At 37.8% G+C, this 8,146-nt stretch overlaps 1 non-coding gene across 1 annotated transcript; it reads right to left on the reverse strand.

Moving 5' to 3' along the window:
- Positions 1 to 7,795: 7,795 nt before the first annotated feature.
- Positions 7,796 to 7,900, reverse strand: LOC124899131. Its single transcript, XR_007056269.1, has one exon. It is a non-coding gene; the product is annotated as a small nucleolar RNA R71 (small nucleolar RNA).
- Positions 7,901 to 8,146: the final 246 nt, after the last annotated feature.

Here is an 8,146-nt window from a genome sequence, read left to right on the forward strand (position 1 = left end):
TGACATATGAATCCTCTTTATACATATGGAATTTTTAAGATTTTCAATTTTCATCATGTGGGAAACTGAATTATCTTTCCAATGATGCCAATTTTGTCCAAATCTGGTATCGGAGTAAAAAGTTATGGACATTTTACTTAGAGTTGTCAGAATTGCCTATGTGCTACGGTCAGGATGACGGACCGTCGATCTAGCAATGGACCTTCGCCTTGACCGTCACAGCCAAGGTAGTGAGGCAACCTTCTGGATAATGTGCGATGGATAGGTTGACAGACCGTGAAACTTGCGATGGACTATCACCCAAGCCGTTGCAACTTATGCAGTGAGTCCTTTTTTTGGTCCATGTACGATAGTCGAAATGACTGACTGTCGAGCCAGCGATGGACCGTCACACTCACCGTCGCATATCCTGTTTAGTAATTTTTAATTTGTTTTTAAAGGCGCTTTTTGGTATTTTACCACCCGTTTATATACCTAGTAATATCCGACCAAGGCTAAAAAAAAAATCATTATTCTTCCACAACATCAATTAGGGTTTTCTCCCTAAGAGCAATCCTAAAGCAACAAAATACAAATCTTCTTCAAGAACTAAGAGATCCAAATTCTTCAAGTTCAAGAACTTCAAGAAACTCATTACCAAGTATGCATAGTGTTCATTCATGGATTCCTTTCATCCATGAAGCCCAATAATCTCTTTTCAAAGTTCAAGTGTATGGATTTCTGTATGAATTTCATGTTGGGTTTGCTTTTGTTCATGTTGATAATGACCAATTGAATTTTAATCTATGTTGGGTTATTAATTTTATATGGAATTGATTAGTATAGGTGTAGATTCATGTGAACCTATGATTAAACCCATGGATGATAAAAATAGAGTTGAATCATGATGTTTATTTGTTGTATAATGTTGTCTACATATACTATGCTTACCATGTATTTGATTAAATGCCTATGTGAAGGAAAAGAGCCCAACTAGTATGATATTATGCAATCCTCATGTATGTACAAGTTTATGCATATCACACGTTTGATGAAATGCCTCAATAAATGAATTATGGATTGTGATGTTGGTTATGTATTCAAGAAATTCTTACTTTGTCAGTTTCTTTCCATCGAATCCTGGGGGTACTTTTACCCGATAATTTAGTTATGTTCCTAGAGACAGCGTCATGTTTTCACGATATCCTCAGTCAAGCCATGTTAAGTAGAATTAAGTTAGTCATGTGACTCAGGAAAACTCAGTAAAACTCAGAAATCCCAGTAATCTCGAAAAGTTCAGTAATATAGAAATCTCAGTAATATTTCGTCAGTCAACGAAATTAAGTTAACTTAGTCTAGTTTAGTTTAGTAATTCATGAACAGTGTCTATTCAGATGGGAGTAGAAATTAGCACCGAGTGAACCCAAGGATGCAAACACACTATCAGATGAGGGTGTAATTCTTAAAAGTTATCCTTGCATTCCAGAACTATGTCGCCAGCATAGGTTGAGACATCAACACTATCGGATGAGAGTTGATGAGGTGGATAAGAACTGTCATATGAGGGCCCTACCATTCTCTCTTGGGGCACTATCAGATGAGGGTCACTCATAGCTAGTCCTTATTGGTGGTGCGGTATTGACATTGTTCGAATTGGGGTTATAGATTGGACCCAAACTTAGCTATAATGCGTTATTTGGGGTATGTTGGTTAGATAAATACTTCCTATAGTTTCAGCTACAAAAATCAGGACTGTTAGATACAGTCATTCAGTCCCAGTAATAGAACTCAGATATTTCTACAGAATTTAGGACTGTCAGATACAGTCAACTCAGAATAATATAAAATTCAACTAGTTTCATTAGATTCAAGACTGTCAAATACAGTCACTCAGGTTATCGGTTATATCAGTCATCAAAACTCAGTTACTAGTCATGTTAGTTATCATTAAATTCATATTATCATGATCTCAGTTATAGCTACTATGTATTCGTGCATGCATTCTCATATTCATATTAGTCAGTTAGTTAGTATTGTTCATCCATATGAACCCTATGCATTCATCTTACCTCACATGCATACCAGTACATTCAAAGTACTGATGTATTTTCGCTATGGTGTCTTATACCATAAGTTCAGTTAGAGTTAGCAGTGAGTCCTCATTTTTCAAGGACATGATCATTATTTTATTACCTCATTTATTTATTTATTAGTTGGAATTAGTTGGGGATATGTCCCATCAACTCCTTATTCAGATAGTTCAGTCAGTTAGAGGCTTTTCAGACTATTATGTTCATAAAGTTATTTCAGTTATTTTGGGTATTTCATACCCCATCTAGATGTTACATTTTTATTAGTTATGTTACAATTTTGAACCTTATTGCCTTTCAGCCTTTATTTCCATAATTATTTAGTATATTATGCAATGTTCAGGTACAGATATCATTCATGGGCTAGCTTGTGGTCCTTTGGGGTCATGAGCACCATGTAGCATTTCGAGTACCAGATTCAGGGCATTACAAACTTAGTATCAGAGCCTAAGGTTTAATAGTGTCCTATGAAATCTGAAAGTCTCATCTTGTAGAGTTTTGTACATGGGTGTATTGCGCGCCACATTTATGTGCAGTAGGCTATAAGATGTTTTAGGAACAGTTTCCCTTTTTTCAGTTTTTATGTCGTGCCAGTGAGCATAGTCTTAAGTCAATCTCTCAGTCTAATCTATTTCTCTCTTTTCTTTTATAGAATATGCCTCCAAAAAAAGAAATGGGAATCAGTCAACCCCTTAGCCCTAAGTACCTTTGGGCGATTATGTTTCTCATGCAGAGTTTAGAGCTACATTCACTACTTTTGCCCAGTCAGTTTCTGCTCAAAATGAATGACCAGCTATCATTCCGGCCAACCCAGTTGCCAATTTAGCTACAGCCAGGATTTGGGACTTTACCCAGATAAATCCTCCATCCTTTCTCAGGTCTAAGTCAGATGAGGACCCTCAAGAATTTCTTGATCAAGTTTAAAAAATTACGGATATCACGGGGGTTACTCTAGTGAAAGTGTGGAGATAGCTACATATCAATTGCAGGATGTTGGTCATACCTAGGTTAAGTAGCAGAAGTCAAAAAGACCATATAATGTAGGGCCTATTGAGTAGGAGAAGTTTGTCACCGCATTCTTAGAGAGGTTCTTTCCCCTAAAGCTAAGAGAAGCTAAGGTGTTAGAATTCATCAACTTCAGGCAGGGTAATATGATGGTGAAAATGTATTCTATTAAGTTTATTCAATTAGCAAGATATGCCCCCTCATGTGGTTGTGGACAGCAAGACCAAGATGAGTAAGTTTGTTTTTGGGGTGAATGATAGTATGGTCAATGAGTATACGTCAACGAAGTTTAATAGTGACATAACTCTAGTCAGGTTTTAGAATAATGGCCAGCAGATAGAGGAGAAAAAGATTACGATGTGGGAGAAGCAGAATAAGTGAGCAAGGAAAGATAATTTTAACTTTGCTCAATCCAAATTAGAAGGAGGAAACCGTTCTCAGTTTTATTCTAAGTCATCAGTTCCAACTTTTTCTTTAGCTAGTGCTCCAGCTTCAAAATTCAGGGATGGTAATAGAAATAGGGCTCCAGGCTCAAAGTCTCATAGCAGTGTCAGTAATGCCTGAACTAAGCCCCTTTGTCAGACTTGCGGTAAGAACCACAATGGTGCTTGCAGAGCTGGTAGCAATATATGTTTTGAATATGGAAAGCTAGGAAACAGAGTTAGAGATTGTACCCAGTCAGGTTATCAGGGTCAGCAGAACCATTCCTCAGCTTAATTCGATCATTCGAACCAGTAGGGTGCCACCTCCAGCGCTACTAGTGGGCAACGCCCAAACAGGCTTTATGCTCTCTAGTCCTAGAAAGATCAAGAAAATTCTTCTGATATGGTTATCGGTATGTTACAGATCTTTCATGTTCTTGTTTACGCTTTGCTAGATCTGAAAGCTTCTTTGTCCTTTGTTACTCCCTATATATCAGTTGATTTCGGAGTCAGTCCCAAAATTCTAGCTGAGCCCTTTTTAGTTTCTACCCTAGTGGGTAAAACCATCATAGCTCAGCGGGTATACAAGAATTGGCCGGTTATGATATACCAGAAAGTCACTTCCATAGACTTAGTCAAATTAGAGATGACTGATTTTGATGTTATTCTCAACATGGATTGGCTTCATTCATGCTATGCCATAGTCAACTGTAGAAATAGAATAGTGGAGTTTTAGTTTCCAAATGAATCCATCCTAGAGTGGAAGGGTAATGTATCCGCTTTTAGAGGTCAGCTTATTTCCTACCTTTGGGCATGGAAAATGATATCTAAAGGGTGTGTCTATCATCTTGTTTGAGTTAAAGACACTAGTTGTGAAACTCCCAATCTTGAATAAGTCCCAGTAGTGAATGAATATTCAGATGTCTTTCTCAAAGATCTTCTAGGAATTATTTCCAAAAGAGAAGTAAACTTCGGCATTGATCTTCTTCCAGATACTCAGCCTATATCTATTCCGCCATATAGAATGGCACCAGTAGATCTCAAAGAATTTAAATAGAAATTGAAGAATCTCTTAGATAAGGGATTTATTAGGTCCAGCGTGTCCCCATGGGGTGCTTCAGTTTTATTCATGCGCAAGAAAAATGGTTCTCTTAGAATGTGTATTGATTACCGTCAGCTCAATAAAGTCACAATCAAGAACAAATATCCTCTTCCAAGAATTGATGACTTGTTTGACCAATTTCAGGGTGCCAACTATTTCTCTAACATAGACCTCATATCAGGCTATCATCAGCTCAAAGTCAGAGAATGTGATATTCTGAAAATTGCCTTTCATACTCGCTATGGTCACTTCGAATTCCAAGTCATGTCATTTGGTTTTACTAATGCCTTAGTAGCTTTCATGAACTTGATAAATCGGGTTTCAATCAGTACTTGGACATGTTCATCATAGTCTTCATAAATGACATTCTGGTCTATTCCCGCAGTGAGCGTGATCATACAGACCATCTTAAAATCGTACTTCAGACTCTTAGAGATCATCAAATATTTGTCAAATTTAGTAAGTACGAGTTTTGGCTAAGGTTCGTATTCCTAGGTCATATCATTTCCGGTGATGGCATTAGGGTTGATACTCAAAAGACCAAAGCGGTAAGAAACTGGCCTAGACCTATCTCTCTATCAGACATCAGAAGTTTCTTGGGTTTGGCAGGATTTTACAGATGGTTTTTTTAGGGATTTTCTTCTATTACATCCCCTATGTCCATATTGACTCAGAAGAAAGTTAAGTTTCAGTGCTCAGATCCTTGCAAGAAGAGTTTTCAGGAGTTGAAGACTCGACTTACCTCATCTCTAGTATTAGCTCTTCTAGATGGTTCAGATGGTTTTGTAGTGTATTGTGATGTATCCAGAGTAGGTTTGGGTTGTGTTCTCAGGCATCATGGTAAGGTCATAGCCTACACCTCCAGACAGCTTAAACCCTATGAGAAGAATTATCCTACTCATGATCTTGAGTTAGCAGCCATGGTTTTTGCCTTGAAGATTTAGAGGCATTATCTATATGGAGTTCATGTAGATGTGTTCACAGATCATAAGAACCTTCAGTATGTCTTTTCTCAGAAAGATCTCAATCTTCATCAGAGAAGGTGGTTAGAGCTCTTAAAAGATTATGACATGAATGTCCTTTATCATTCGGTCAAGGCCAACATCGTGGCCGACGCTATCAGTAGACTGTCTATTGGTATTATTGCTCATGTTAAGGATAGTAAGAAGAAGTTAGCTCAAAAAATCCCTCAAATTTCCAGACTAGGTGTTCTCTTAGTCGATTCAGAGAAGGACGACATATGGGTTCTGAGTAGTTCAAAATCATCTCTAGTTTCTGAGGTGAAAGAAAAGCAAGATAGAGATCCCAAACTATTCAATTTGAAAGAGTCAGTCAAGGATCAAAGGGTAGAGGTTTTCTCCCAAGGGGGAGATGGTGTTCTGCATTATCAGGGTTGTTTCTGTGTTCCAGATGTAGATGAATAAAGGCAGCGAATTCTTGCTAAAGTGCATGTTGCACACTACTCTATTCATCCAGGGGCCACAAAGATGTACCGCGACTTGTGGTAGATCTATTAGTGGAGTGGGATAAAGAAAGATATTGTAGAGTTTGTGGCTAAGTGCTCTACCTATCAGCAGGTTAAAATAGAGCATCAAAAGCCTAGTGGGTCCATGTAGGAGTTCAGTATTCCTACTTGGAAGTGGAAGAAGTGAACATAGACTTTGTGATGGGTTTGCCTCGTACTCATCACGAACATAATTCAATTTGGGTCTTTGTAGATAGAATGACCAAATTAGCTTATTTTTTTCCAGTCTATACCTCTTATTCAGCCAAGGATTATATCAAACTCTACATCAGAGAGTTGGTCAGATTGCACGTGTTCCGTTATCTATTATCTTAGATAGAGATACCCAATTCACCTCTTATTTTAGGAAAGTGTTCCAAAAGGGTCTTGGTACCCAAGTTCATCTCAGTACAGCCTTTCATCCTCAGACAGATGGTCAAGCACAAAGGATTATTCAGACTTTAGAAGATATGCTAATGGCGTGTGCAATTGATTTCAGGGGTAGTTGGGATGACCACTTTCCTTTGATTGAGTTTACATACAACAACAGCTGTCATTCCAGTAATTGGATAGCTCTATTCTAAGCTCTCTATGGTAGGAGATACAGATCTCCAATCGGTTAGTTCAAAGTTAGTGAGTCCTTAGTTATAGGGCCTGACTTAGTGTTCGATGCTTTAGAGGTAAAATATTACAGGTTACAGGTTGGGAAACCATAATCATGCAATTAACCCTACAAATCAACAACCAAGATAAGCAAGTTAACGAATAAAATCCAATAGCATAATATTATTGTTCAGAGTGCTTCAACCCTGGGTTTTCTCTTATTTATTACCTCAAGATCTTTACTCTCCATATTTTTTAGTTTCAATTTATAATTTCCAAACTCTTTATTTGGTTGCTCTTGCATCAATTGAATCTTATGTGTAAACTGAAATAAAATGGTTGCCAAATCTAGTCTCTGTGGGATTGATAACTTGGCTTTATTGAAGGCCACTATATTACTTAGTAGACCATGTCCACTTGCATGTATGCTTGGGCACTGTCAAGTTTTTGGCGCCGTTGCCGGGGATTTGTATTTTGGCAATTGTTTAATTTAGTTTTATTGTTAGATTTATTTGGTGTTTTTTTGCTTGGTCTTGGTTTTTTTCTTGATGGAGATAGGTTTTTAGGTTTATAAGATGGCAAGGGATTGGGAGTTGGTAGAACCAAGCTCGAAACCCGAGCATCTTTACCATCAACGCAGGAGAGAAGTAATCGTTCTCCCTAGAATTCCTCAAATCCAAGAAGGCCAAGAGAATACTATTCCTATGGCTTAACAATAAGCAGCCGGTGGGAAGGTTAGGAAAGTGGAAGTCCCACTTCCAAAGAACTTGACTTCCTAAATTCAAATACCAGCAGCAGGGGGGAATTTAGAGTTGAAACATAATATGGTGCAACTTTTTATTAGTAGGGGATAATTTGCAGGGCTTTCACACTAAGATCCACAAGTTCACTTTCAGACTTTCATTGAGCTTACAGATATATTCACTCTGATAGGGGTGACTCTATATTATGTGAGGCTGACACTATTTCCACATTCACTTTTAGGGGAATCTAAAAGGTGGTTGAATGTAGAGCCAACCAATTCAATCACATTATGGGACGACTTAGCCAGAAAGTTCCTCATTAGATTTTCCATTAGGCAAGACTTCGAGATGTTGTAGTGAGATAGTGAGCTTCAAATAAAATCCTGATGAAAACCTCTATCATGCTTGGGAACTCTTCAAGGCTCTTCTTTAGGATTGTCCACATCACCAACAGTCGAATGAGGTACTTGATCATACTTTTGTAGAAGCTCTTGGTCATAATATGAAGATTTGGCTAGATTCAGCCACAGGTGGTCAAGCATTGGAATTGACTTATAATAAGCTTTACTAATTGGTATTCAGATTCTATAAGTGCCATAAAAAGAATTGTGGGTGTATTAGAGGAAGACCAATTCACAACCTTATCAGTACAGGTTTCTGCACTACAAAATTTGATCAGTACATCATTTAGCAGGATG

The sequence above is a fragment of the Capsicum annuum genome, chromosome 5 (assembly GCF_002878395.1).
Source record: "Capsicum annuum cultivar UCD-10X-F1 chromosome 5, UCD10Xv1.1, whole genome shotgun sequence".
Classification (NCBI taxonomy): Eukaryota; Viridiplantae; Streptophyta; class Magnoliopsida; order Solanales; family Solanaceae; genus Capsicum; species Capsicum annuum.